The following is a 6,000-nucleotide window of genomic DNA, read 5'->3' on the forward strand; positions in this document are numbered from 1 at the left end:
AATATTGTGTTGTATATTTCAAACTAGCTAGAAGAGAGGATTTTCCATCCATGTTTTTACCACACACACAAAAAAGATAGAGGTGACAGAGATGTTAAATATGCTGATTTGATCATTACACAATATATACATATATCAAAACATCACACTATACTTCATAAATAAGTACAATAGCACTTTGTGTCAAGCAAAAATAAAACTAAAAAAAAAAAGGTGTCAATTTTGATGACCTTCAATTAGGCAGTAATTTCTTAGATACGACACCTAAAGCCAAACATCAACAACAAAAAATAGATTAAGTTGAACTTTACAAAATTAAAAATTTTACACATCAAAGGACAATATCAAGAGAGTGTAAAGACAACCCACAAAATGGGAGAAAATATTTGCAAATCACATATCTGATAAGACTTTAATATCCAGAATATATAAAGAACACTTACATGTCAACAATAAAAAGACAACCAAGTTTTAAAATAGACAAACTATTTGAATAGACATTTCTCCAAAGAAAATATACAAATGGCCAATAGACATATGAAAATGTACTTACATACTTAGTCATTAGAGAAATGCAAATAAAATCAGTGAGATACCACTTCACACTCACTAGGGGAGAACTATGATGTAAAAAATTTAGAACGAGGATATGGAGAAATCGGAACCCTAATACATTGCTAGTGAGAATGTAAAATGGTACAGACACTTTGGAAAACATTCGGCAACCCTTCCTCAAAGTTAAAAAAAGAATTAGCATATGATTTAGCCATTCAAATATTAGGTATATGCCCAAAAGAATTGATAACATAGGTTCACACAAAAATTTGTGTGGATATACATTCATAATAGCATCATTTATAATAGTCAAAAACTGGAAACATCTCAAAAGTCTGTCAAGTAATGGGTGGATAAACAAAAGTTGGTATAGCCATACAATGGAATATACTAATAAATCAGCCATAAAAAGAATGAAGTACTAATACATTCTGCAACATGGATGAACCTAGAAAATATTGCTAAGTGAAAGAACCTTAAAACAAAGAACCACATATTTTATGATCCCCCTTATATAAATTGTTCAGAATAGGCAAACCTATAGAGGCAGAAAGTATATTAGTGAGAAAGTATATTAGTGGAGAATGTGGTATGACTCTAAGTGGGCATGGGGTTTCATCCTAGAATTACCCAAATGTTCCATAATTAGATAGTGGTAGTGGTTACAGAAATTTCTGAATATACTTTAAAAAAAACACACTGAATGGTATATTTTAAAAGAATAAATTTTATGGTATTGGAATTACATCACAATAGAAAGGAAAACAAAACAAAAGTAGGTTGTTCATCAGAACCCAAACCCTCACTATTCATTTTTCCAAGAATTCCATTTCAAGAATTTGATATCCTTTCCCCTTTCTCCTAAACGTTTTTCTTCTTGGCTAGTCACTAGGCAACATGTTAAAATCCTGTGGAAAACTTCCACTCCTGGGAATATGGAACATATGTACTTTTCCTTATTTCTACCAGTAAGTACAAATAAAGCTCTGAACAAATATAATAAAAGTCTGAGAGGTAGAAGAAGGCAGACTAGCAAGGAAGCTCAGGATCCAGGGAACAACTTGATAATGAATTCCCTGGGTTTGCTTTCTGCCTCGTGTATCTCAGACTGGGTGCTGAAGAAACTGGCAACCTAGGAACACCAATGGTCAGAAACAGGGAAATCTCTAGGCCCACTTGGTTTCACTAGAGAAGACTACCAAAAGAATTGTTTAAAGAAGAATTAACACCAATTCTAAACAATCTCTTCAGAAAGCAGTGTAGAAGGGAACACTTCTCAATTCATTCTATAAAGCTAGCATTCTTTAATAACAAACCAGACTAGGACAATACAAAAAAGGGAAACTACACACCAGTGTACACACACAAAAGCCCTTAACAAAATATTTACAAACAGAATTCAGTAATATAGGCCAAGTGTGCCTATATTACAGATCACACCTGTAATCCCAGCACTTTGGGAGGCTGAGGTGGGTGAATCATTTGAGGTCAGGAGTTCAAGACCAACTTGGCCAACATGGTGAAACCCCACCTCTACTTAAAAAAAATAGCTTGGCATGGTGGTACACACCTGCAATCCCAGATACCTGGGAGGCTGAGGCAGGAGAATCACTTGAACCCAGGAGGTGGAGGTTGCAGTGAGCTGAGATAGTGCCGCTGCACTCCAGACTGGGTGACAAAGGGAGACTGTGTCTCAAAAAAAAAAATCAGTAAAACATAAAAAGAAATATAATGACAAAATGGACTTTATGCCAGGGATGCAAGGTTCTTAGACTATTCAAATATCAGTAATCTGAGTCATCCCATTAACAGGTTAAAGAAGAAGCATGACAAGATCATTTAATTATTGCAGGAAAAAGCACTTGACAACATTTAACACCTATTCATACTAAAAATACTCAGAAGAATAGAAATAGAGGTGGACTTTTTCAATGTGATAAAGAGTACCTGTAAAAAAAACCTACAGCTGACATTAAACATAATGGTAAAAGATTAAGTGCTTCCCCCCTAAATCAGAAACAAGGCAAGAATGACTGCTCTCACCAGTCTTGTTTAAAACGAAACTAAAAGTTTTAGCCAGTGCAATACGGAAAGAAAAGACACACATATCAGAAAGGAAGAAATAAAACTGCTTTTTTCCTATTTTATATGTAGAAAATCCCAAGGTTACCTATAAAAATCAACCTCCTAGAACTTACAAATGAGTTCAATAAAGTCTCAAGGTACATGATAAACATACAAAATCAATTGTATGTCTGTATACTAGTAGTGAGCACATAAAAAAGGAATTAAAAATAAAATACCACTTAAAATTACTCCAAAAATATTAAATACTCAGGTGTAAATATATCCAACCTGTGTAGATTTGTATGCTGAAAACTACACAATGCTGGTGAAAGCAATCAAATATCTAAATAAATGGAGAAATATTCTGTGATCATGGATTAGAAAATACAATTTAGTAAACATTAATTATCTTAAAATTATTCTAGGATTACTCAACCTAAATAAGGTTTATTTTTTTGTAGACATAGGCAAGACTACTTTAAAACTTATTTGGAAAGGCAAAGAAAATAGAATCACAAAAATAATTCTTAAAAAATGAAGGAATCACTATCAATTTCAATATCTATAGTAACCATGTCTGCATGTTTGGTAGAGGGGTAGACACATAGATAAATGGAACAGAATAGAGAACTCAGAGCCACAAACAAGCATGGCAAACTGATTTTTGACCATGGAATAAAAGCAATTCAATGAAGGAAGGATAGTCTTTTCAACAGATGGTACTGGAGCAATTGGACATCCATAGGCAAAAAGTGAACTTCAGCTTAAACCTGACATGTTATACAAATAGATTTAAATGTAAAACTATAAAATTTACAGGAATAAAATGGGAGAATGTCTTCAGGACCAGGGGCTTGATGAAAAGTTGTTAGACATGACACAAAAAGCGTAATCTATCAAAAAAAAAAGCATAGATAAATTAGACCTCATCAAAATTTAAAACTTTTGCTCTGTGAAAGATCAGTAAAGATAAGATGAGTCTGGGGAAAAAAATGCAAACCACATAGCTCACAAATGATTCATAACTAGAATATATAAAGAGCTCTCAGAACTCAAAATTAAAAACATACACTGATAAAGGACTTGTAAGGATGTGGAGAAAGCAGATCACACATACTTTGCTAGTGGAATGAAAAATGGCCCAGTCACTCTCAGAAAGTTTGGCAGCTAAAAACACAAACAAACTGAAAATACACTTAGGTGTCACAGCAGTTGTACTTCTGGGCATTTATCCCAGAGAAATGAAAACCATGTATGCACAAAACCTGGACATGATTGTTCACAGCAACCTTACTTATAATAGCCAAAACCGGAAGCAATGAAAATGTGCCTCAATAGGTAAATGGCTAAGCAAAAACTCTGTGGTACTTACATACCATAGAATGCTACTTAGCAGTCAAGAAGAATGAACTATTGACATGTGCCACTTAGACAGATCTCAGGGCTGAGTTTTTTTTTGCTGAGTTTTTAGTGAGATGGAAAACAGAGTAGTGATTGTTAAGGGTTGGTTAGCAATGGTGGGTGGCAGGGGTGGTGGTGTAACTGTAAAGGGCTTAACATAAGGGAGAATTTTGTAGTAATGGGATAGTTCTATATGTAAAACTATATACTCACATTGTATCAAGGCCAAATTCCTGGTTTTGATATTATGCTACTGTTATGTTGGATGTAACCAGTTAGCTGGGTCAAAGGTACAGGGCTCTATCTCTCTGTACTATCTTTGTAACTTCCTATAGTTATTTCAAAATAAAAAGTTAAATCCAAGGGAAAACCATTGATCCTGTTGGAAATAGATTTTAAACATACTATTTTATCAACAAGTCTATTATTTATAGAATCAACTTTCCTGAGGATAATCTGCCTACCCTTCAAAATACCTCAGATTCTAATAGACAAAATATATGTTTCCTTCAGTGTCTTGGGGCTGTCTAGGCAATGATAGTTCAGATACAGTTGGAGGATGAAAACAGGAAAATTTAAGCTGATGCCCAGGAGTATCTTAACCTCCCATTAGATGAGCACAGATATGTTCTTAATGACTGGATCAATTTACCTGTTGAATACATCTGATTTATAAAGTCATCTCTAGCAATTGGTCTGTACCAAATCACAGATATCCCAAAGAGCAGAAGAAAGCAAAAGGAAAAAAAAAGAAACTTTTTGTTTCCTGGCCCTTCCTATTTTTTAATGTGAACTAAAGAGTTGATATTGCTTTCACTTGTTCATTGAAAGACTAAATCAACTCTAATATTGCAAATTATCAAATGTCTAATTATATCATTAGACACTTTTAACAGCAAAGGCTTTACTTTGATTCAGTAAATCAGTATCCCCTAGGGTTCTCCCAAAGGGATGCCATAAAATGAGCTTGGTTTTACAATTTGTCCTTTTAATATCTATATTTTATTCAAAATACAGTCATTGGAACTGATTTTGATATTGCTCATGATAGCACAATTCTTACTACATTTCTGACAAACAGACCTTTTCAGATGGAAACTTAAAGGGAGTTCTCCTTTGTCAGAGAAAGTTTGTAAGAAAGTAGAATGAAGACATTTATTGAAAAATCCACATAGCTTCAAGCCTCCTTAGGAGATCAAATGAAAGATACTCCTTTTTTTCTTCTCAGCCCTTGATTTTGTCATTGCATCTCTGGACCATTGCATGGAGTAGTGGTCCAGTATTAAGAGACATGAGTCTCTAACCCAGGGAAACTTTGGACCAGCCAACAAAATCCTGTGTTTGGAAGTCAGATCAGAAAATAGTTATCACATGCATAGCCAAAACCAGAAGAAGTATTCCATCAGGGCTTGCTCACCCCTCCTTTTAGCCATAAAAAACAAGCTTTTCCTATCTAATAGCATCCTGTTGCCTCCTAGTTTCTGCTGAGAGGACGTCTTGGCAATTGGGATAATATTCCATTAAACTCCAAGACACGTGCTTCCCCATTTTAGCAGTCTTGCTGACTGTACTTTACATAATGTCTCATTGCTGAAATCAATTAGTGTCTTATCAAGTTTTTAGTTAAGTAATTCTCATTTAAATCTATTTACTTTCTAAGAACTCATATTCCCAATTCTGGACAGTCTTGTGTAATTACAAATTTTATTATAGTATTAGAGTCTAAATCTCCTTTTGACTTCTACTATCACTACCCTGATAAGGCTTTATTTTTACAATGCCTTCTCTGGGGTTATTTGCTCAATCTTTAAGGCTTTGAAAATGAATTGTGGTTGCTGACATTACTATTTACTAACATTTACTCTCAAATTGCAAATCTCTGAGAAAGACAAAGTAGAAACATGACAAGTGGTATGAATTCCAGCTCTAACACTTACTATCTGCATCTTCAGCATGGCTTTTGAATTTTTCTAAGAC

The sequence above is a fragment of the Macaca fascicularis genome, chromosome 2 (genome assembly GCF_037993035.2).
Source record: "Macaca fascicularis isolate 582-1 chromosome 2, T2T-MFA8v1.1".
NCBI classification, from domain to species: domain Eukaryota; kingdom Metazoa; phylum Chordata; class Mammalia; order Primates; family Cercopithecidae; genus Macaca; species Macaca fascicularis.